Source organism: Pipra filicauda, unplaced genomic scaffold (genome assembly GCF_003945595.2).
Source record: "Pipra filicauda isolate LSUMZ 115617 unplaced genomic scaffold, ASM394559v2 scaffold465_size509821_pilon, whole genome shotgun sequence".
In the NCBI taxonomy this organism is placed as follows: domain Eukaryota; kingdom Metazoa; phylum Chordata; class Aves; order Passeriformes; family Pipridae; genus Pipra; species Pipra filicauda.
This window is the reverse complement of record NW_024104604.1, coordinates 44,068-69,581: the sequence shown is the minus strand read 5'-3', so window position 1 is coordinate 69,581 and position 25,514 is coordinate 44,068. Positions and strand designations below refer to the sequence as shown.

Below are 25,514 nucleotides of genomic sequence, written 5' to 3'. Positions count from 1 at the left end.
ACGCTGCGGCCCCGGTCATGGGAAGAAGGGAGGGAAGAAGGGAGAGAGGGAGCGAGAGGGTGGTGCCCGCTGTCTAGGCTTCCCGAGGCTCTCCCGGCGGGACGCGGTGACCCGGCGGGGCCGGGCGCGGTGGGAGGTGCGCTGGAGCTGCGGGAAGGAAGGAGAGGTGGGTGGCGGAGAAGCCCAGCGGGCCGGGGGCGCTCCCCGCTCCGGGGCACGTCCTGACCGGAGCCCCGGGCTCCTGCCCCAGCGGGGTCCTGGTACCCGCCCGGCTCGTGCTGGTGTCTCGTGCCCTTCGCCGGTAAGGGCAGAAATGCTGACGGCTCTCCCGGCAGTCAGGCGGTGCTGCTGCATCGCTGCCGACCCATTAGATACCGTTAGGCGTGTTTGGTGTTTCTGTGCTTGAACGCGGTGCAAATAGTGCGCCTGGGGTGTTAATCGCTGCACCTGGCATGACTTTTACACGTTCATGCGGGAAATTTATCGTGGCTACCCCCTCTTTGTGAAAACTAGATGGACAAATCTAAAATTTGTTTGTATTTCACTTTCCTGGTGTTGGTTGGGCACATTTTCCATAGAAATGAAACTTTCTTCTCCTATAGAATCTCCAGGCGCTTTCTGAAAGCACTTTATTTGAAAAGCAATTTGCTGAATTAACATAGCATGCACAAAGATAACCTGAGTTGACGTACTAGCAGAATAACATCTATCTCGTGAGCAGAAATGGAATATTCCTGCCCTTAGGTTCCTTTTTAATCTTAAATTATTAATGGTTCTCTGTATTACAAGAATGAAATTTGTAATTGGTACAGAGTGCAAACGCGTGTAGAGAACTGGATACAAGAAGACCTGATTATGAAGAAAGATGTACCTCCCAAAAAGACTAGCAGGAGAATGAAGTTAGAGAGCCTCTTCTCTTCTTTACAGTTGTTGAGAACCTCTGGGGAGAAGCACTGGGCTGTATCCAGCCCAACTCTTTTGCAGCTCTCCAAAAGGAAGAATGAGAAAAGGGCAAAACTTTTCCCTACTTGGATAGCATAGGAAATTAGAGCTTTAGTACATGCACTTTTTAGCAGCTGTTTAACTGAGTCCTTGTGGGTGCTCCTAAGGCAGGGTGAGTGGCAATCATAGTATCCCATCTTCTTTTAGAACCTGATTGTCAACTTCTCACCAAATGTTGTCATTTGTACTTAGCTAAATAGAAATATTTACATCACATGTCATCAGTTTCTTTCGTCTGCGTAATCAATGCAGGAAAAAATTCCTTTTTCTCTAAGGGAGACTCTAGAAAAAGCACACTTGCCTAAACTGAAGTAGAAAGGGCAAAACACTTGCATTTACTATGGATTCTAGAACACTAATGGTTTGAAATTATCTTGAGAGGAAGTATTGGTTTAGGTATCAATGGGAGGTAAAATTTCTACTGTGTGTTCAACCATGTAATGTACAGCAAGTGAGGTGTATCATAGTAAAGATTACAACAGTGAATTAAGGTTCTGCTCTTTCTTTTACTTGAACTTTTTCCGGTATTTGAACTCTTAAAGGCAAAAGTTTGAAGTGAGAACATATTAAACAAGGAAGAAACATGAGGCTTAAAAGCAGTTTTCTTCTACAGAATCCTTCAAAGTTTGTTGAAGAGATTTGGGGCAGATGTACTGTGCATGTGTGGTGTTACAGAACTGAAAGCGATACATAGAGATGATGGGCTGGTAAAAGGAAACTGGAGTAGTATTAGAGGATAAAATTCTGCAATGTTTTTAGTTTTGTAATAATCTTCAAAAAAAACCAGGGGTGAGACAAAGACTGAATCAGCTTAGGCTTCTGAACAAGCCAAAGGTGAAGCTGAGGTGGATTTGAGGAGAAAATTGGGCTGAGCTTTCTTGAGTTTTCTGTAGTGTCACTATGTTAGAGGAGTGTCTTGTCCATAACAGAAGAGGCTCCTAGACCAGATCACACATGATTGTTGGCCCCAACAAGTCATCCAGGGAGCCTAGTGTTCCACCCGGCCTTGCCTGCATTCCTTCTGGGCCTGGTTTACACTGCAAATGTTTCACCTGCCAACCTGCAGCAACAACCACCTGCTCCTCACCTTCCTGCCTATTTAAAGGAAATTCCCCCCTTTGGAGAATTAGACCATTTAGGTACATCCCTCCCTGAATTACTCTGTGTTCCAGCTGGCTTTAGTTTCCCTCAGCTTACGCTGACCTTGCTGCATGTCCTGCAGACAGTACCACGGTGTGCTTGCTGTTGTGGGTGAGTGTGAGTTCAGGTAATGACTGCCTGGGTGTGGAGCAGATGGAAGAGAGAAGGAATTGCACTGCCATGGAAGGAACTGTTGCTCTCTCATGCGGGCACTCAGGGTGAGAGTTGTATAAAGCCAGCTCTCTTCTCAGCTATGAGAGAGACTCAGATGAGGAAGGTCCATGTAAGATTTAGCATCTCTATTCTTCTGAGTGCGGATCATCATCACAGAGATAGATGATCTGCTTGGTATGAAAGATGTTTATAATTTGAAGTTGTAATCAGTCAGCACAATGCTAATTAAGAATTGAGCCTTTCTTTTATGGTCTCAGCTATCTTCAAAACCAGAAACCCAAAGACTGAGGGCGGGGGAATGGAGGCCAGAAACATTTTCCTGTGAAGTGGAACTTTTAGGCTTATGCTTTAGTAATGATGAAAATCATGTTTAGCTACATTTCTATCCACTTACATTCTTCAAACAACTGGTCTGACTTTACAGCATAACAATTTAAAAACGTCTCAGCAAGCAGGAGAGTCTCAGTGTGTCCTTTAATAGGACAATAATGTAAATAATTAATGATTGCTGAGAAAGAATTATGAATGAACTGGTGCATGTCTGTTTGAGAGCGAGAAGGATCTTGATGTATCTTTGGAGGCCATGTCTGTGGATTTTAATGAGGGCAAAGCAGAGAAAGGCTATTAGAAGTGTATGAGATCTCAGTGAAATATAAACAGGGAGCTCTGGGTTTACAAGCAGGTAAACCAGATCCTTTTTTTTTTTTTTTTTTTTTGAAAAGCTGCAAGTAACTTCTAATCTTCCTGCCATCAATACAATTCTCAACAGTTGTAGCTGCATGAAATATGGCAGTTCAGGAAGACTGATATGATCTTTACCACTAAAATGCTTATTGTTAAGTGTCAAAGGGAAGGGAAGGACTTCTAGAGGGATATAAAGATCATGCCTCTAGCTCTTGTGTCAATCCCTTTGGCTTGCTTATTCCACAAAGGTGGAAGGAAGTGTTACTTCACTTCCTGTGTTTGCCCTCACTGTTGTCTTATGCTGGGTATCTACAGCAGGTGAGAATTTCTGTGCGTAGCTAACTTCAGTCCTAAATTCAACTTTGAAAAGTTGCTGATAAGAAGGGAGAAATGCCTGGAGAAGCAAAGGGGGCCACTAGTCTGTTCAGCTGAAGAATCTGCATTTTACTTCTGCTACTCAAGCTAGAACATGAACCTCTGAAACCTACTTGTGTCACTGAGCATTGCTTTGAGGGCACCATCTGAGGTGAAATCAGTGTTGCTCCCACCTTTGGTTCTTGGAAAACCTCAGCCTTGCTCTTGGATGGGAACCAAGCCACAATAACACAGACGTTTACCAAACCCAGCCAAGCACTTTCATAATTAATTTCATTTGGGACCAAAGGGGAAGCAACACAGAAGTCCCAGTTCATGTGTCATCAGGCTGCTAGCCCATATTTTAGTCTTGATATCTTCTTGAAGGTGGGCAAAAAAACCTACTCAGGGTCTGTTACCTAACAGAGAGGAGTTGGTCAACTGTGATAGAGTAGTGCTCACTTATGACACCTAAGGTGATTTTTAAAATCTAAATCCAGAGGAAAATTACTAAAGAACAAGCTTCATTTGACAGAGCTGTGTCAATCCCCAGTTATGCTCAAGAGCTCATCTAGCTACCCATGATTTCTTCAGTTCATTGGAGCAAACAGTATTTTAATGAAGATTTTCAATCTACCTGTTTGAAACTTTGAAAGACTGTTTTGTTTACCAAGCAGGCCTGTTTTACAATATATAATGGATCATAAAAGATGTCTTTGCTATTGCATGTGTTGTAATTTTATGTTGAAAATAAGGTTTATTCTCTCTTCTTTTTTTTTTTTTCCCCCTCTCCTTTCCTCTTCAGGAATGCCACAGTAAGAGAAAGACATGAAGTATCTTTAAAGGAATTCTGCTTTTGATCAAGCTGCTAAAAATGGATATGAACACTACTTTCTCCTTTGAGGTAAGTATTGACAGGGAGAAATAAAAGAAAACCTGACTTGTTTCACTTAGTGTTGCCTGTCACCACTGCTGTTCTGTCCAGCAGCTTTTGATCAGGTATTTTATAAAGTTATAGCATCTGTGTCTTGGTGAACTTTGTACTGGAAGTCTTAAATGGAAAAGTCCTAGAATTAATCCTTTCATTTACAGAATTACTCAGCTTTGTTCTGCTATTCCAGTAGATAAAAACAAAGGCATAAAGGATGGGTGTTGTTGCAGGGTTAGCAATGGGTGGCTTCTGCACAGAGTAGCTTTTGACCCAATGTCAGGCTTTTTTTTCAAAGCATCAAAGAAACGGAAGCTGCTAAAGTCTAATTTTCAAGAGAGAATACTTACACAGACTAACTGCAGATGCAGGAAATGAGTGAGATCTTGGATGAAAAAAGAGATTGTACCACAAATATGCAGGTACTGTTTCATGCATCCAAGCAGGTTTCTAAGTTCCTGCTCTCTGCAGCCTAGGGAAAAGTGGGGCCATTGCCAGCCTGAATTACAGGTGCATATTTATATTGCTTTTGTCAAGTACCGCAGCCAGATCTTCACAGTTCCTACGGTAAGCATATAAGTTAGTAAAACCAAATATGTGTCCTTAATTTAGGATCACAGGAAAATTCAGGTTGTAAGGAACCTCAGGAGATCATATAGTGAAACCCTCTGCTCAGAATTTGGAGTAATCAATGAAATTAGGTCGTTTTCACCCATTGGCTTTCTCAGTCTATTTTATGTTCAGAAGCATTAACAAAAGATGGATTTATATCTTGCCATATGTATTGAATGCATATTATAATAATGCAGATAGGAACATAACATGCTACTGAAATTTATCAGAAGGGAAAGTGTTTTAATTAAGACAGGATTGTACAGGAATGGTCTGTTTTTCTGAACAAAAAAGGGAACAATAAGTTTCTAATGTATTCATTTCTTGCAATTGCAAATGAAACCTCTGCAGGTCAGCTAACACAGTGACATGCTGCCAGTATTTTCAACACGGGTTCCCTGCAAGAATTACCCCTTCCCAGGCATCTCTAGGAAGTCTATTTATTTACTTCCTCATACAAGCAAAATTGCTTTCTCATAATAAGGGGAAGGGAAGTGAGCACATTGCTTATCCTGTCTGATACATGTTACTGAAACATTTCCTCTGAAGTATAAATATTTGTTCATGGGAAAACATAGTGACAATGTGAATAAAAATAAGCATCTTGTCAGGAAGCTTAGGGAGCAATGTTTCCCCTGGGCTCTAAAAGTAAACACAAACCAAGGATCTCCCTCCCCCCATCATTATGTACTACCAGGCAGAACATTTTGTGAGCCATAGGAATAACTACTTCAACTGTTTTGGCCAGGGAGTGTCATACAATGAAGGGGTTAATCCTGTCAGGAGAAAGATATTTTAGCATTCAGAGCCTCATAGGAGGGTCATTGAAGTGAAGAGACACTTGGTTTACTTTGGATTTATGCTTATCTCAATGTGCTTTGAATTGATCCCTCAAAATTGGTAATTTAATAGCTTTAATAGTCACATTAGTAATTTAATGAGCCCCTTTCAGCACATCATCAAAGACAAACATATACTTTGTGAATAAAAATAGAAGTCATTTTATAGGTAATGCAGTTCCTGAAAGCCAGTCTATAATATTACATATGTGCAGGTTGGGATTGCCTTGGTTTAACCCCAACCAGGAACTAACTACCATGTAACATCCCCAGTGGGGAGGAGAATCAGAAAAAAGGTAAAACCCCTGGGTTGAGATAAGGACCATTTAATACTTGAAATAAAATATAATAATCATTGTAATGAGAAGGGAGACAACAAAAAGAGAGAGAGAAATAAAACCCCAGAAAGACAAGTGATGCACAGTACAGTTGCTGACCAAGGCCCAGCCCGTCCCTGAGCAGCAATTGGCAGCCCCTGGCCAAATCCCCCCCAGTTTATATACTGGGCATAATGCTTTATGGTATGGAACATCCCTTTGGCCAGTTTGGGTCCCCTGTCCTGGCCATGCTCCCCCTGAGCTTCTTTGTGCACCTGCTCACTGGCAGAGCATGGGACACTGGGAAGTCCTCAATTTGGAGTAAGCATTACTAAGCAACACCTACAACATCAGTGTGTCATCAGCATTCTGAATAAATCCAAAACACAGCACTGTACCAACAACTAGGAAGAAAATTAACTCTATCCCAGCTAAAACCAGGACGGCGATGCTATGAATTATTTAATATGCACTAAGACTGATCTCAGCATCAAAAAGTACTTATTAAGGGAAATGGCATACCTTAGAACCCCAATATCTCTCTTCACCTCTGCTCCCAGTTTCAAGTCTCATTTCCCAACCTGATTTTCTGTCTCTAAATGAATTTCTAAATGACATGCATAAGTCATGTAGTTAAATTACAGAATAATGTTCTCAGAAACACCAGTTCCTGTTGCTTCTGTGATTTGGTCTCACTTGTTAGAGAACGCATCTGCAGATCTGAACAAAAGTTAACTTGTGTACTATCATGTACTCGAGTCAGAAGATGCTACACCTGTGGAAGGCATGTCTTTGTAGAGGTGTTATTTGTTCCTTAATATCCTGGTCACAGCTTATTTGCTTATGGGCTTTTGTGTCACTTGAGGCATTAGCAGACAAGTAGTAGTAAATTTAGCTCTCTGGGTAAAGAAGCTACTGCTTTCTCAGAGATTACTTTCTTCATGCTCGGTGGAATAAAATAGCTACATGTGTGATAGCCTCTACAGTGCAATTTGGTAATTTAATTTAGCTGACAATTCAGATTGGTAAAAGCAAAGTTCTGGACTGTGCAAACCCAGCAGAGGTGTGTGTGTAACGGTAACCTTCAGTAAAATCAAATGTGGCAGAGGAAATTTTAAATTTTAAAACTGCTTGAGTTAGTTCCTTGCAAGGTGATCATTGTTTGTGGCTACAGATTAGAAATTTGGGGGACTGCCACACACACTGTGTGTGGTTGGGGTGTGAGGGGAAGGGCAGTGTTGCTGTTTGTTGCTTTTGATCTTCGTAATTAAATTTATGTTCTCTAGCACTGTTTATCAGACTGTTGAAATCCATGTTTCTAACTTCATCATGGGATCTCCTATGCTTTACAGAAAGGAGAGTGAATGATTTTCACACCACCAATGCAGAATCAGGAAGAATTTGTTATTAATAGGTGTGAAATGAAGAAAGAAACGGTGCAGTTCTGAAATGTCCATTAATTCAGGGAGCTTAAGCATCGAGGTACCCAACTTGTGATAAAAAAGCAGTGCTGTTGCTCCAGAGCATTCTCTTGCCAACTCACACCTGTCCCTCACACTTTTGGAAGCAAGGGCCTAGAACTCCAGATGAGGATTTGCAGCAATAAAAGCATAGTCTGGTAACAGTACCTGAGCTTTAGCTACTTGCTTGTTTTCACCACTTTGTTGGTGATGAAATGTGCTTCTACATGGGCTTCTACATGGGCTCCTACATGTGCTCAGCATGGGCAGGTGTTCCAGTACTTGTCCTGAGCAACAGGTACTGTTTACATTTGAGGTGAATGTTATGGCCCTTGTGGCTGTCAGTGTTTCAGTTCTTGATTTAATGCCATTGCTCAACACTTGAACCCCTTAAATTTGGCTCTTGTATTTCAGAGACATGTTTTTGACTGTCATATGTGCTTATGACAGTAATGTGGATTATTGGTCACTAAATACAGGAGAAGGTTTCAAAAAACAGTTCCCAGTATTCTAAGGAAAATACCTGTGGGTCAGGCTTTTCTTGAGGCAATGCATCTTTCTCCTCTGAATTTCTCCGGGGGTGAATTGTTCTTTTAATCCTCCTTTCCTCATGTGTTTGCAACAGTGCTTCCCACTGGCAGCACTGTAATTAGGGAACTCTCAGCATTTCTCTTACAATAATGGTGCAGTAGTATTTTAGCTGTAGGTCTGAATTTCAGCTACTGTAAAAAAATTGGAATGGTGGAGAAATGTTTACCTTCTTTAACAGGTACAGTCTGATGAAATTTTATTGGCAATTGCTTTTGTAAATAATTCATATTTTTCCCTGCAAAAATATTTCGGTGATGAGGTGTGGGAGGAATTCAATTCTCTTGAGGATTTTGTAATGCTACAAAATGCACCCTGCTCTAGCAATTTTGCCAATATGTATGGGAGTAAATAAGATTAATACCTTTGTCGTTCTTCTCTTCTGCCATTACCAAGGAAAAGGACTCTTGCCTGACTTGGAAAAGACTGTAAAAGGGTTCTTTAAAAATAAAGCTCTACGTGCCTTGCTACTTTATTGAAAGAGAAAAAAACCCTGTTAGTAGGATTCATGATGCTTTGGCAATATGACTTCCAAGCAATGAGTGCATGAGAAATTTCAAGACCCTGGAATATTTTTGATTTTTTTAAAGCTCCCTGATGCCTGGTTTTCGAAACCACTGCTAGTGGTTCTAGTTTGGTTTTATTTTTACAAAGGTAAATTCTGCTCCTGACATATTTAAATGCTGAAGTTATTAATGTACGTGTAATTGGAAAGGGATGTCTTTCTCTCCGTACTTTGCAAATTACGCAGTATACACGTACTCCTTTAAGCCCTCTGATTTTTGCCTGATCTGCATGTAACAATGATACTTTGGCAGCTACTGGAGTAGTATGTTCTACACCCTCTGTAAAAACTGCAAATATGTGCAAGAAGTATGTGATTTCATGGTCCATGGCTTTTGAATGGTAGCATTAAAAAGAACGGAATCCTTCTTGGTAACTATTCCAAATAAACATAATTAAGGAAAGTCTCATCAAACAGCCTGGGGTGAAATGTGAAAATTGTCTTCATTCCCTGCTTCTTAGACTGGGAATCACTTATGTGCATTCCTCTGCCGTTTCTGCAATTAGCATTATCCTTCAGCTAAACCATTTTGCTAGAATTTATAGAAAGTGTTTCAGGGGGAGAAGGATATCCATCAGAACCAACCCTGGTTATATTCTTTCTGCATATGATTTAAGGCCTTAACTCATTGGGGAAACAAAAAAAGTGGTACCTAGATTTGCTTAGAGATGTTGAAGTAAACCACTAAAATATATGAACTGTGTTTGGACAGTAGAAACCTTGTGTTGATATAATCCAGTCTAACCCACTGAATTTGTTGTGTTGCAAAAGTGCAGTCTTTGCAAGGCAATCTTTGCTGGTGTAACTAAATCATGTAATTAAACTGGTGTAAGTGGTTGTAAGAGGCACAAGGTCTTACTTTCTTGGAAAAGATGAATGGTTCCAAGGTATAAAATGTGCAGAATGTAACAGGAGCTTCAGACTTTGAATTTTGGTCTTGAGTAAAACCACAGTGTTGCTACTGTGCAGGATCATACTGTTCAAAATAAAGGAAGAATTGTACTGTAATCTTGAGGAGGATTATAATCCAAATCAGTACATTCTTTGAACAACCTAGTGAAAAAAATATTAAAGTTACAGGTGCTTTATTCATTTTGGTTTTGCTTCAGCTACTTTAAGTTATGCATCTTCATCTTTCTAAGACAGGCATGTTGCAACTAATTCTGTGGATTTTTTTTCTTCTTGAATTACCACTGGAATTGAAGCCCAGAGGAGTCACTGAAAGAATGCTTTTCCCCAGCAGTTTCAGTAGGATTTATATCAGGCTCTTAAACGGTAATTGGGATCTTTTACTTTCATGTCTAGCTTGCTATGGGACAGAGGTGCAGAAGAGCAAATTGTAGTTAATAAGGCTGTTTCTCTAAGATTAATGATGATGAGATTAAGCTGCCCTTGATTCTTCTATTTAATCCTGCTCTGTTGGTTTGACACCCTATAAAGATCAGGATATGGCTGTTGGCTGCTGTTCTTGTATATAAGCAGTGATTCAGAGACCAAAAACACTTGGCTTTGGCAACTGTGAAAAAGGCAAGAAAATCTGCTTTGCTTCTCTTTCCCCTCCCCACTCCTATACTGTATCTTCCAGTTCCTGTAACTAGAGATCTGTGTTCTAGACTTGTCCTCGTGATCTCTGTATTACATCAATATAAGTAACTCAGCAGGGATGGCATATTGTTGCAGAGATCTCTATTTGTGTGTTGTTCCTGTCAAATTTATGCAATCTTTGACCAGCTTCTAAAATTTGGTCTACATTTTGTATCCTTCTGCATGTAAAGCTACTAGTCTTTTAATGGGTGATTTATGCAAGCCTCAAAAGGCAGACAGAGCATTTTTAATGCTTGAAGAATAAGGGCTGATCCATTTATATATGGTTTTTGAAGCTCAATAGCTCAGATCAAGAGTGAGAAGCAAAGACTGCGTTTGCCGCTGAAAACCTCCTGTAGTTGTAGTATAAAGATGTTCCAAGTCTCTTTGAAACTCAGTACTTAGAGACAAGTGAATTTTGACTGATCTACATAGAGGAGAGATGGAGACTGACAGCTAGCCAGAAGGTCAGATAGACAGACAGAAAATCTTCCCCATCTGACTGTTTGCTATGACTCTCATTTCATTCCACAAAGAAGTTCTTTCCATTCCATTAACATCTGATTAGATGGCAGAAACACTTTAAGAAACTCTGAACAGTTATGCAGGTGCCAGCACTATTACTTCCAGATTCAGTCCCTTGCCAAACAGCAAAATGACACACAATCAAGATGAAATCCTACTAGTCAGTTTGTCCTCTTTAGCTCTTGTTTGGAACTGTTTTTATAAGCTGGTTGAATCTTTCTTAAACATGTAGTTCTGAGGATCTAGAAGCATGGAATGTAGCAAATACAAGCTGTTGCAAAATTATTACCATTAGAGAAGATTACACATGTAATACAAAACTCTGCCATAGAACAAATTCTTAATACAGCCTTGTCCTCTCTGGATTGTGAATGCAGTGAGCCATAACTCTGCCACTTCTTCCCTTGGGAGACTCTTATGTAACTGCTCAGCTGTTTCTCTTGCTGTTCTTCTTATTAAGCCAAAATTTTGTTTTGCTTAGTCGTATTCTGGTACACCTAACTTTGCAAACTGGGACTGTTCAAGTGAATCCACTCCCTTTTAAGACCAGACTATGCAGCCTGTAGAAAGACAAGTGCAGCAGCAAAGACAGTATCAGAGTTTTGTAAGGCTTCATGAGAGACTCTGACAGCACAAGTGAACATACCTGGCTCAGCTGAGCGCCCTTCCAGCAACACAGGTCAGCCCTATCCTGGGCTGTGTTAGGAGGAGTGTAGCCAGGAGGTCGATGGCAGGGATTATTCCCCTCCACTCAGCACTTGGGAGGCAGCTCCTGAAGAACTGTGCTGAGGCTTCACTTGCTTGGATTGACCAACTGAGGAGAGTGCAATGAAAGGCCACTGATATGGTTGAGGACTGAAACACGAGATGCACACAGACACTGAGGGAGCTGCTTATCTGGCCTGGAGAGGAGAAGGCTAAAAGGGCTTCTAATTACTATCTCAGATACCTGACAAGGGACTATAGGGGAAACTAGATCTTCTCACAGTTGCACAGCAAAAAGACAAGAGGCAGCAGTCACAAGTAGCAGCAAGGCAGGTGTAAAGAAAAACATTTTCTCAGTGGTTGTAAAAAAACCCATTATCTTAGTGTGGGACTAAGCAATGGAACAGGTGGGTTGGAGACTGTGGAATGAGCATCCTTGACGTGATCAAGGTTTGAAATTAGCTGTGCATTGAGGAGGAGGTTGGACTAAATGAACTCCAGAGGACCCTTCCCACCTGTTGTGGGGTGAGGTGGAGAGAAGCAGGGTCTTGTAATCAATGGGTTAACTGTGGAAGCGAGGAAATGCAAAAGCCCACATCCTACACATGATTAGACTGAAAACTAAAGTATTGCTGAAATATAACCCTCTGAAAAATTGTAGATATCTAATTTTTATTCCAAGTTATAAGTATTGGCATTTTTCTGCTCTGTATTAAGCCTTCTATATCCCTCTTCCAGTGAAAAAGAATGTAGAAATATAATTCATAAGGCAAACAACTGGTGCTATGTATCATTCACAGAATGCTTTAATAAAACCTGGTGCACTGCGGCTTCTTAAACGATGATGGTCTTGCACTGTATTTAGCATTCAATGAATAACTGAAAAAAAAACCCCTAACAAATAAATGCACAGTGGTCTATGTCAGTGTCCAATGCACACAGTGAAGGTATCATTGTATATGTTGCATGTCTTCATCTCTGAAAATTAAGGCAATTGTGTGGGATCGTAGGAAAAGGGATGCAACTGGCCTACTCAATTTGCATAGCTGGCTGAGAGTACATGTTGACATCACTAAGTAGACCCACCTTGCGTCAAACACTACATTCTGTCCATATTACACCAAAGAGTAAAAAGGACTGGGTACAATGCACAATAGTTTTGAAGAGAAAGCTAATTGTGAATGCATAAATATTTGGCATGGGTGCATTGCAGGCCTGAATGCAAACCTATTAATGAGAAACAATGTATTGACAGGAAACAGATTGAATTTTATTGCAGTGTGTATAGAATATGTATTTACGTAGTTTTTTTCAAGGCATTTATTCTCTTTATTAATTTTTTATGGGTAAAATCTAATGAAATGTATCCTAATCCATTACAGAAGTAGTTAGAAATTATTTTGATCTACCCGCATCATTAAAGCCTTTAAGCCTAATTGTGGGGGAAAAGTAGACTTCAATGACAGGAGCTGGGTAATTCTGATATTTTAATTCACATGCTGCCAGTTGGCTGAGACTATGTATATCACAGACAATGGGTGGATGGTGAAGAATATAACTGAAGTACCACGTGTCTCCTTATTTTGGTTGTACATCATTCACTTGTGTTCTTTTTGTATTGTTGAAAGCAGATTTCATGGGCTGTAGAGAGCACCTTCTGTCCCTGTGAGATTGCAGTGTGGAGCCCATACGGGACAATTTAACTTACTTTGTTTTACTTAATTCCTTGTGCATTTAAATTATTTCCACCAACAATCTTTTCATCTAAACATGCTCCTAAAGTCTTCTAATGTGAAAGGCATTCAAGAATAAGGAAGAGAGAGGAACTCTAGTTTGCCCTGTACTGTTGAGTTTTGGTTTTGGACTGTCCCAGGCATCTTCTGCAATGTCAGACCTTTCAGTGCACACTCAAACTCAGTCCTGTAACTGTCCCTGCTGACTGTTGGGGGTGTAACTTGTCTTGGGAAACAGCATTTGTTGCTTGGGTGTTAGTACCTAAAACAGAGGGGAAATAATATCAGTTGTCCTGAATTAAAAGCTTGCTCCTTCCCTCAGATGGAGCAAGGAGCCACATCACCAGTTTGTTTGTTTGGGTTTTGTTTGTTTTTTTTTAAGCAGGCCATACCTAGACCTCTAGTGCAGGGAAGAACCCCTTCCTTCCGTATGGCCCATGGGTCTGGGATGTAGACTTTCTCAGAAGGCTGCTAAACAGAAATATAAAAACTAAATCCCAGAGTTACCATGCTTAGGCTGTCATTCTGCAGATAGAGCAGACTTAGATTATGGTGGGGTGGTAAGAAGCATGGGCTGGTCCATTTCCTCCCCTTCCAGAAAGTTTTGTCAAAGAAGCTGAAGTAAGTGCTTATAGTCCCTTCTTCCTGCACCTCCTGTTATCCTTGACTGGTATTTTTTCAACCTGTCTGAGCCTTTCCCTGTTGTCTCGGGAGTGCAGAGGATGGAAGGGCCTGAGGGCACTGAGCTTCAGCATTTCTGAGCTGGTAGAAACCTCCCTGAGGAGTTCTACTAACACTGCATGTCAGAGCAGCCTCTGAAGTTAAGCTAACTCTCCAGATCCCAGAGCAGAAAGGTTATTTGTAAATTCAGTTACAGTTTATGCACAACTGATGCTCTCTCCTGATGTTTTTTAATCATGTGAGAAATATAGTCTCAAAAACAAAAGGTTAATTTAGCCCCAGAGTAACAAATAATATGTTGGAGCATATGGGAATGTACATTTTACATTTACTTCCAAATGCGTTCTGTAATTTAGCAAAACCAAAATAGTTCTAAGTAAGTAGAATTCTCCGTGGGTGTGAACGCATTTTTTAATTATTATTTCATTCTTTTTTTAATCCAGTTCTTCTCTCAGCTGTGTGATAGTGTTAAAAGCGCAGAGCGGAGCTGCAGTGATGGAGCACGCTTGGCAGCCCATAAACATGTTTTGGAAAGCTGTATCGACTTGGCAAACAGGGACTCTAGTTAAATGGTCCAATGCCATGTCCTCTAGGATTGCTTGCAAAGACAGAACTTACTCCCTTCTCCCTTCCCCTCTAGCTGTTATTCCCCCCTGAAAACAAACAAATTAAAGTGAAAAATCCAAGCCGGCTACCTGGGATACTTAAACATCTAATTGAGTAAAATTTTACCAGTCATGTATTTTTAATGCTTATGCAAAGTCAGTGGGAATACTTGTGGTTTATTACTGTGCTTTCTTGTACCACAGTCTAGAAACTGTCAGTTGCTCTGCACCCTGTTAGAGATTCATTCTAACCACTTCTCGAGATGTCACTCAGGTTTATGGTCAAAACTCAACTGTTTGTTTGAAAAGTTTGGAAAAATGTAAATATGATTGTGTGTCAGAGACCGAAGAGCTTCTGGCTGTCCTGGGGTTTTATTTTATACTTTGCCAGAAAAGCTGACACCTGAATTATATAAGAACTTTTACGTTTGTGGTGGGAAAGCACTGAATGGTAAAAGTTGCTGTAGATGGCCATTAAAATGGAAACAACATCGTAGCATGGAGCTATTTCCACAGCTGCAGAAGCCTTCAGGCTCTGGGTATCCTTTGATGAAACAGAAAAAGAGAAAAACTTGAGACCTTTTCTTTATCCCCGTCAAAAGGAAAGCTCTTTCTCTTTTTTCACATTTCAGCCACCTGACTAATCTGTGTCATTTCTGTATTTTGCTAAATTTACTGTTGTGCACTAAAAATAACACCTTTTTTTCTACCCTCCTCCTTTATTTCTGTAGTAAAGCTCTGTAAAGAACTTGCCAGCAGATTTAAAGGTTTGTGGGGCTTTTGTTGTTTTTATTTTTTATTGCAGTCCAATACTTCTTGAGTCAGTACCGTGGCAAGTCTGGTTCCTTTGTGTTGTTTTTCTCTCTCACGATGCTCACTTAACCTGTTCTGACATTAATGCTCAGTGCTTGCAGCAGTGATAGTCTAGGTGTTTTTAATAGAGGCATGGGTTCTAGCTGTGTGATTTGTCTTCAGAAACCGATCATTTAGACTGTAGAACAAAGGTACCAATAAGGAATTAAAAATTGCCATACTATAAAAGGAATAACATTTTTATCACCCTGCTTTTTTCAGTCTCCTGAATTCAGCAGGATGAACCTGAGTGTTTTTGTTTTCCTAAAAGTTGTGTGTTGGAGAAACGAGTGAATACCTGGGCTTGTTGTTCTTGCATAGTATGAAAATTTTTAGCCCTCATTTGTGGAGAAAAAAAGTTCCTGTAGATCTCGAAACTTAAAAAATGGAAGGTAATTATACTATACATTTTAAATCTGTTGTCATTCTTTTACTTTTTGTTGCCTGCATTATCAAGTTGATATTTTTTTTTATTGCAAGTAGGTTGTCTGAGTGAGAGCTGTTTTCGTTTCTGATGCATTTGTCTTGTCCATCCAAACTCTGCAAAGCTAGGAGAGTAACACTTAATATTTGCCATGATGCACATTGTTCTCTTGCCCCTAATAGCTGCCAGTGATATGAAGTTGCAAACTGTAATTTGTCCTGACATAGATGTACTCAACTGAAAATTGTTGCAGTCTGACCTGGTTAATGTAAGTTTGGCTTCTGGGTATTTGAAAAATGTAAGTAATTGACTATAACCAAATGCAGTTGGATACTGTTAACCTGTTAATGGTACTGTTAAATATTATTATAAGTGGTATTTTTAAAAGAACTTTATAATGTTTACCAGCAAAATACCGTGTTAATGCTACGAGACTATGCAATTTGTGAGTCCTGTTTGCTGTTAAGAGAATATTTTTTGAATAGTGACTATTTTTTTAATAGTCACAGCTGTGTCAAAAAGTTCCCTTAGCTGCAGCAGTTGTACCCATGCCCCTTACTGGTCAGTAACATTTTTGTTGATGTCAAGTGGTAAAGGGAAGAGCCAGAGACTGCTGCAGGGAGTGTGGTCAGGGAGCCTGGTCTGGACTGTGAGTGCTTTCTGCAGTAGCACTCAGGGCCTTGAGCTGTTTTCACTGGTTTGAAAACACCAAGTCTACATTGTCGATATAAGGCAAGGGGAGATTGTGGTTTAATTGTTACGTGTTTATTTTATATGAAGGGTTCAAACATTAGTGAAAATAGAAGCGATTTCAAAACATAACAGCAGCACCTGCACTAAGAAATCACACACCCAGCTTAGGGCATTATCCAGGGAGGCCTTCGGAACCTTTGTGTTGTGTATGTATACACGGTGTTTACAGTGTCTATGTACAGAGAATGGGCGTGGGGGGGGGGGGTAGTATCGGTTTGGTTTTGGCTGGTTTCGTGCCCGAGCTTTTCCTGTGCGAGGCCGTGGAAGAAAGCCCCCGCCTGCCGGTGTCGGGACAGAGGATTGGGATGTGCCCCGGGGCTGCCCCGCTGGGGCGGTGAGGCAGGATCGGGATGTGCCCCGGGCTGCCCCGCTGGGGCGGTGGGGCAGGATCGGGATGTGCCCCGGGCTGCCCCGCTGGGGCGGTGGGGCAGGATCGGGATGTGCCCCGGGCTGCCCCGCTGGGGCGGTGGGGGGGACGCTCCGCGCTCCTGCGGGCGCTGGGCGGGCGGGGGCGGCTCCATCCGCCGCCCCTTTACGCGCGGCCGCGGTTTCATGAATGAAATCCAATCGCCGCGCTAAAAATAGACCGCGGGGCCGGGACGTCACGGCTCCCGCCGGCCCCGAGCCAGCGCCGCGGGGCGGGACGAGCCGGGCCGGGCGGGGATCCCGCGCTCGCCGCGGGGCGGGACGAGCGGAGCATTGCCCGCGGCAATGCCGCCTCCCTGCCGAGCCGCGCCGGCTCCGGGCGCTGCCCCGCCGCCGTGAGGAGCAGCGGGAACGGGCGGCGGCGGCGGCGGCTGCCGCCCCGTCCCGACCTCGGCGCAGCCCCGCCGCCTGCACCCCGGCTGCCGGGCATCCCGCCCTCCCGGGTAGGTCCCGCGTCGCCCGGGCGCGATCGTGCTCCGACCCGCCGGTGTCGGGGCCGGGTTGGCCCCCAGCGGCCCCGCAGGGGGCGGGTGCCGGCGCCCTGCGCGTCCCGTTTGCTCGCAGGTGCGCTCCCACCTTGTTGGAAGAGACAGGAGGAGGAGTTGGCATCCTCCCCTCCCCCGAGGACAGAGGGCTGAGTCCTTGATGAAGCGGATCTGTCTGGCTTCCTCTTCAGTGAGGCCACGAGGTGTAAGGCAAAAATAGAGGGGTGCGATGTGTACGGGAAGTAGAAACCTCCTGGCGCTTGGTACTTCTGAGTGTCATTTACTAAAAACTCGAAGGATTTCTTTTCCTCCTTTTCCCCCTGTCTTTCCCCCTGCCGCATCTGTGGAGTCTGTTGTGAGTTGCTGTGACAACAGGCAGGAGGCTGCTGGGGGGTCTTGCAGCACAGATTATCAGGTGTCTGTGTCGGGACCTATTTGGGGGCCGTAGAAAGGGGTAGAGCCAAACAGTAGTAGACTTTTAATTTGTTTAATCAACCTTTAGTGGCATCCAACATCTAGAGCAAAGAGAAATCGGTCACTAGACATATTGAGGCAGACTAGTCAGAGAGCTCCGAGTTGCCTTCCATTGGTCAAGGCACCACTCAGGCTTCTGAAGGAAGCAATATACTTGTTTAAAAAATGATAATAATGAAAGAAGGCCCTTGAGGCTCTGCATATGGTCACAGCAAGAGCAAGGAAGTGATGCCAGAATAGTCTCAATGACTTTGTTCATCCTCAGTTTGTGTACTATTTCAGGACACACAGCTGACTCGAAGCCAAATGTTCAGCTTGAGCTGTAATAGAAGCTGAGGTGGAAATAAGCTTGCTCAGTGTGCTTAAGGGGAGTTCTTTAGCTACTGGTCTTTCTAGGTAAAAGTAATGCATGTGGGGAAAAACCCACCACTCTTAGGACTACACTGAAGATTTGTCATATGACTGCTCAGTGTAAGTAGCAGTTGAATGGCACAAATCTCAGTACAGGCTGTATTTCAGGACTGGTAATCACACTACATGGAAACAGAATGGCTTAATTTCTTTTCAGTATTTTTCTGATTTCCTCTCCCATTAGGTTATGCTTTTCTTGTCTATGCACATTGGATTTTTACATGGTATTCTGTGTCTCAGATATACAGCGTATCTGTACGCTATTAACAGAAGAAAAAGAAATTGTGAGTTCCATATTTGTACTAGGGTTCTTTATCTGAGTGACATAATACTTAAGGAGCATAAGATCTGGGACAGACTGAGATACACAGAAGTATTTTTATCCATGAAGAAATAAACATCAATTTTAGCTCTGGGGAGTTTTCTAAAACTCCTGCCCTTTTAAAACTCCAAGCTTCACAAATACTGTAGAGCATTAGGCTGAGAGGAAGAGCTGATCACTTGACCAGTAAATCCCAATGTTTGATTCTTTGCTAATACATTTTATTTGCTGGAAAAATGCTTAAGTCCTACATCCAGATGTTGCCCTGTGCTGAAGGAGATGAAAGGACAGAGAAGCCTTGAAGGAGGAGAAGCAAAGGAGCAACAGGTGTTTGATATTCTCCTCCCTTGCTCCCATCTATCCTGCCAGAAGAGTACACAAACACTGTAAGACAATGTATGTGCTTGGGGGGGGGAAGGAAGGGCTGAGCCATCCTTGCTGCACGCAGCAGACATGTGGAATAGTTTGGAGCAAGACTAGTCAGACTGGTGTGAATGTACCCTTGGATCATTGATTGGGTTTCCATAAAAGAGTTCAAAAGCTTGTGCTGAAGGAGTGGATGGTGCCTGAGCTAGAACTGGTGCAACCTGCAGTGCGTGTGGTCACATCCCTTTGGTACCAGGTTCATGAAATAAAAGTATGCATTCCCTTTGGTTCCCATCCAACACCATTCTACTTTCTGTTTTCCTCTCCTTTCTGTCTGACATGAGACACAAAATAGCATTTTCTTTCTTCATTTTAAAGTATATTTTTCTTTGCAAATGAGTCTCTGTGTGGCACTAGACAATACAAGTAAATCCCACATCTTCATGTCTCTTGCACTATTCAGTTAATGTTGCTGAATTTGCATTTGAGACGTAAATGCAGGACTTGACCTATGATCTGAAAGTAGCATTTATCTGAAGTCTGACATGCTGAAGTGTTTGCTATTCTAGTCAGTGTTTAGGTCTTTGGGGGGCTTTACCTGCTGTCATTGTGAGGTCTCGCTCTCTTTGGGTAATTTCCTTGTGGTAAGAACTTCTGGGGATGAATAAAATCACATATAATATCTTTCTAACATCACTGATGAACGAAGAGGAAAATGCATGAGAAATGTCACATAAAGTTCAAGAAATAAGAGCCTGATTCTCTATTTTGTAGAGTAAACAAGTACAGAAAGTGAATTCAACAGCTCTCTGTGCTAGAAGGTCACCAGTGTCTCTGGAATATTTTTCTTTGTTTGTAGCTCTAGCAAAACTTGATAAATATTTTCCTCACAGAAATGCACAAAAGTTGGGAGAATGCTTTATTTGGTGGTGGTTGTTTTTCTTTCTGTACTGTTGGGAATGCTGCTCAGAATAATGTTGTTACCAATCAGCATACAATGTTAACACCTGTCTTTATAAATGGGTGAAATCACCAACAATCTATTCTACAGTATCAAGAGTTTAATACTGTACAAATGTCTTAATTACAAAAGAGTAAAACCAGAGGTTTCATCAACTTTATTACAATTAAGCCTAGTAGTGTTGAATCAGGCTTTTCCAGTGACCCTTCTTCCGTAAAGCTCAAGTTTTTTATATTATCCCAGATACTCTTGGGCATTGCAGTCAATAAGGATTCAACTGCAGCCTGGCCCCAGTTATGTTGATCTGAATACTAAAGCAGGAGCGAGAGCATCTGATGTTTTATCTACATTAGTGGATCATGTGATGCAGTTGCAGGGGACCTGGGCATAAAAAAATTGGTGCTGAGGACCCAGTGTCCACACTGCACACAGTTCAGGGACAAAGGGTGTTACTTCAGATGGCCTTTAGTGTGGTCCTGTGGACTGGACATTTACACATTAGTGGTGGGTGGCACACCTTTCAATTCAGATTCACCTGAAAGGAATTCGGTTTGTGCAGTCTGTGGCTGCACCTGATTTGAACCAAAGCATGGAGCATTTGTTTCAAAAATGTATTCTTGAGCTGAATTAAAATGCTATTAGCAGTGCACCCTTATTCTGCTCCTGCAGTATCGTCTTTTCTTGCAGAGGGAGGACTAATCTAAGGACTCTGCACAATGGCATTGTACGGGTGGCTGCTTTATAAAGTGCCAGCTGTTTGGTGATGGTTATCACCATCAGTGGGTATTGTCTGTTCTTCAGGTACGTGGTTCTCTAATGTCAGCCTTTTAAACAAGGCCAAATCTTGGTCAGTCAGTCCCTTGTGTCTGCTGGGATTACCACTGTTAAATGGAAAGAGTAGTCAGTTGTAGCTGGGTGTATCTGAAATCCTCACAAAATGCATCTGCAAAGCCAAAGTGTGAGCCTTAAATCAGTTATGTACCAGCTATGGGATATTTCCCTCTTTCCAGGAGTGGGTCCAGTATGGTCACCCTTTTCCACATCTGTACACAGTGAGAGAAGAAGCAAAAGGAGGTACAAGGGACTGTCTCGAGCTGTGGCTTGTTCTTGAGGTAGACTCTGAAAAATTGGTGAAAGGAAGAGTGACAGCACTGCAGGCTCTCCCACCACGTAGAAAACACTCATCCCAGATTCTCACACACAAGGTTCTTAAATATCCTTCACCTGCTATATGGATTAATTTCTTGGGAGATGATCTCATCACAAAGGATATCCCAAGGTATGTCACAGGTCAAAATAATATGTAAGCTGCTCCATGTAATCACCTTGCTGATTTCTGCCCTTCAGATCTTCAGAACTTGTCAGAAAATTGACATAGTTCAAGTCTAATGCTGAACTCTGTATTTGGATCTCTGTTTGGTCTGATAGTCTAGGTGTGTGTAACACAAAAACAGGTCCTTGTGGGCTGCATGTTTTTCAAGGAGGCTCAAGAGAATCTGTTATTGTACCTAAAGCTGAATGTTTTCATGCTTGGCTATTGAGCTTCAGGGCAGTCTGTTTTATACATTGTAATGGGGGAAGAATTTGTGTTCTGCTAGTATCTCTGATTTTTGTTCATCTAAGGAAGTGCTTATTCCTGCTGATCAGAAGTTGTTCTTTTGATCACAGAGGTAGATCAGGCTTGATGAAGGGTCCTAATAACTAACCATTAGAGACAAACAGATCTGGACTCACACATGCAAAGAGCAGAGCGACAGGCTTCTTATACTACAAACCAGGAATTCCCTGTCGCTACAGTTTCTGCAGAAGTTGTGGTGATGATTGGACTGAGAAGTTTTCCAGGTAAACTTAGAGACATTTGTTCTGTCTTCAACTTTACATCTTCATCAGGGGCTGTTCTGTTCATTTCTATGTGAGACCATGGTCAGGTTTTTTTCTCCCTTTAAAACTTGAGGGATAGAGTGGGGACTGTGGCAGCTGAATGAAGGCTTCTGAGAACTTACTCTTCCAGCACATGATACAAAGTAAGAAGTCGCAGCCAGGAATAAATCTGGTGCTTGTTGACCAAAAATTGACACGAAAGAAGCTGGTTCAGGTAAGCCAAGTGGGGTCTCTCTTGATGGCAAGCTCAGTACTTACCTTCTCCAGCTGTATCAAATTTTAGCAGCATTCTATGGGATTTATATCTTTGTTGATACTGGCCCTAAGCTATTCTGTAACAGGTGAAAAAGGGTAGAACCAGGTTCTGCCCTTTTGTAAGATATTGACCTGCATTCTCCTTTTGTGAGCAGCAACAGCCAGGGTTATCTCATCACCTCATGCAGTGAAAAAAAAATCCTGTCAGCTACCCCTCTCCTTCTACCCATGGTAGATCCAAGGATCTTGCATTGTGGATCAGGTCAACTTTGGAATATAAGGGCTTTTCTCCATTCCCAGTCATTGGCTGTATCTGTTTTCTTTGGTCAATGGACCAGGTGTAGAGCAAGTAGGTGATAAATTCCAGATTTAATTGGAATTTCTTCCTCCTGAGTCAGTCTCTTCCTTTTCAGTCTTTCCATGGGCTTTAACTAATGGCTGTAGGGTGGTGCTGCTTCATCCTGGACAAGAATCCAGCCTGATGTGCATCATGCCCACCTTTGTCCCCTGGTGACCTCGTGATCTGATCCCACCTTGAATCTTATTACACTTTGTCACCTGCTAGTTCTTTGATGCTGACCAGGAATAGTTTTTCTTTTTAAACCAGTCTCCCCATCTGCCCTCCTGTGATTTAATAAAACACTAATACTAATGTATACCCTTGTAAAAAATGTTTTGTGATGGTCTTTCAGCAGCTGGTGTAGCTTACCTGTTACTTGATACCGTGCTGTGATTTATTTCACAAATATCCTTGATGGAGCCCTAAATTCAGTGATTAAATTGAACCAAACCACAAAACAGCCTTTTGGCCCTTAACCTTTCCCCAGATCAGAGCTGTGTGTGAATTCTGTGCTCTTGCACTAGTGACCACTAAGTCCCCCTGCTTTGTCCCCTGGTATAGATGTGTTAATCCATTAAGATTCTGAAACAACACATGGCAGGTTATATATTGAGAACAAACATTTCACACGCTCTTTCTGGCTCTTGTGGTTTTTGGTCCTTGCCAAGGTGCTGGTGCCTTGGGACTCTGCAGTGTAAGGTAGTGATTTCAGTGCCTGAAGAACTTGGCATTTTGCATCTCCTTTTCCAGTCTCCATGGTTGCAAGCAGTAATTTTGCAGCTTGGGGATGGAGGTAAGGGTGTTGCATAGACTCATAAATTTTTTTTGTATTCTTTTTGACGTGTTATTTCCTAATGGCTCTCTGAAGGAGTCACTCCGAAACTATATTAAAAAATACATCTCTGGAATAGATTGAAATATGGAGTAGCTACAAATGCTCTTTCATATGGTTTCAGGGAGTGTGGGTTTTGGGGGTAAATGTTGATGATCTTGTTAGCTTCCTGGTGGCCTGAGTTTTTCAAATAGTTCCCACTCCCAGCATTCATATTAAGTCACGTTGGATTTTGGTGTCTCTTTCCATTAGATTTCTCTAATAAACTTGTGACATTGTAATTGTAGTTGGCAACCCATGTGTTTAAAGGAGTTCCTGGTTTGCATGTTTAGTCAGATTACTTGAGACAGGTTGAATTTTTTATTTTTTTTTTCCATGGAATAACTTACAGGAAAACTCTACTGAGCAGGAAGGGTTCTTACATGCTGTCCTTCTGAACTGTCATCTGAAGAGTTTGCTCTTAACTCAACAACTAGGTAAAATGCTTTCTTGTTTTCGTGCTAAGGGGTGCTATCTCAGTCTTATGGGGCATATTTAAGTACATAGCTAAGAAGTAAATGGCTGCAGGATCACCCCATAATTACTGATTAATCACTCTTAGTGATTTGTTTGTGGTGTTTTGCTGAAGGGAAAAAGGACGATAATTAGCTACTGCTCTTTGAAAAAAAAAAAAATCTTGATTATGTTTTGTATATGCTAAGTGATGATTTAAAATATCTGGACATTTCAAAATGGATCCATAGGGGTGGATTCATGATCCTGCACAGGCAACTCGCTATTGGTTTTGGATCTTCATCATCTTTCTTTCTAGCAGAGAAAAATGCAATTATAGCTTTAAATATAATAAACTGCATTTGTAAAACAAGACAAGTTCATGGTTAGGATCTGGTGATCTGCTGTGTACTAGTACACCTACTTTAATACAAAGAGTGAGACTGTGTGTGTCTGTGTTTAATTTTGTGTACCAGGGGACTAGATAATGAAGTGATGTGCTTCATCTACAGATCCTTTGGAAAATTTCTGTAGAAAGGCAGTGTTTCGTTATTGAGGCTGACTAGCCTGCATGCTATGGCAACCACAACTGTTTTTTAGTGATAATAATAACAACTCATTTAGCAATGAGGAAAAACTAAACAAAAAACCAAGCACCCTACAGCAATTTGAAGTGAAGCAAAATAGAAAGAAACCAGCAACTGTAACCATCTGCAAGCCGTGGTTCAAAACACTAACCTTCTACTTCTTTGGAAATAAATCAGCTTTATTTGGAATATTTCTTAGGTGCTAATCAAGTGAAATTAATAAAATGGCTTTATGTTAGATCTTGAGTCTACTCACATCTCCTTATTTTTGACTGTCTTTGTCTTCCCTTTGTCTGCAAACAATCACAGGTGAGAATGTAAAAATGGAAACATCCTAAGAGATTTTTGAGATCCTGTGTTATTCTTACGGGTATCTTTTTTCATTTCCATCCGTCTGTTCATCTTTCTTTAGAACTGGATTAAGGAGCTGAATCTTGCCCTGCTTTCTTTTGGGAACAGCCATTTCTGATCAGACCTTTGCCTCAGTACATTTCCTGCTGCCCCTCATTTGATGGCCCTTCTGTCTTTCTCTGGGCTTTTTGGTAGTGCCCTCTCTGAGACTGGTCATGCTTCCGGTAACTTTCCTCTGAGCTTTACCCTACTTTGTTTTGTTGGTAAACTAAACTATTGCAGGTTGTATGTTGGTTTTAGCAAGTTTTGTAGTGGTGTTGGAATGTTATGCCCTTTTTTTTTTTAATCTTTATATATGCTGGTTTGTTCTTGTCTAACCAGTTCAGTTTCTGTTCCAGTTTGCCTTCCCAGATTTTACCAGACTTTCAGAGCTCAAATCCAGTTGTTTCATTGTTGTTGATTTTTTATTTAAGTTTTGTAAATACATGTTTAGCATTTTAAATCAGTGTGATTATATAACAGGTTTTAGCACAAGCTTAACGTAGGGGCTACCTTAAAAAAACTGTGGCTGTATTTTTTAGATCTTGCACATATTCCTGGCTTTGATCATTCCAGTAGCCAGAAGGTTTCTGGCTACATTTGTAAGCATTTAATCAACTTGTTTTGCTAATTGTTTATACTGTAATTTGTTGTTAGCATCTGGTTTTATTTGAGTTGTCTAGATATTTGTCCAGGCTTCTGTCTGTCAGTCTCTTCAGGAGCTATTTCTGCTTTAATCTCTTCCTGAAAACTAGTAAACAATATTA

General features: G+C 41.6%; 1 protein-coding gene across 4 annotated transcripts in view; it reads left to right on the top strand.

Annotated features, from left to right (window-relative positions):
• Positions 1-25,514, top strand: part of RHOBTB1 (Rho related BTB domain containing 1) — a 56,801-nt gene that overhangs the window by 332 nt on the left and 30,955 nt on the right. For all 4 annotated transcript variants that reach the window (XR_005565363.1, XR_005565362.1, XR_005565364.1 and 1 more), the window contains exon 2: positions 4,160-4,258. The gene's annotated coding sequence lies outside the window, so the exon portion shown is untranslated. The remainder of the gene's footprint in view (positions 1-4,159; positions 4,259-25,514) is intronic.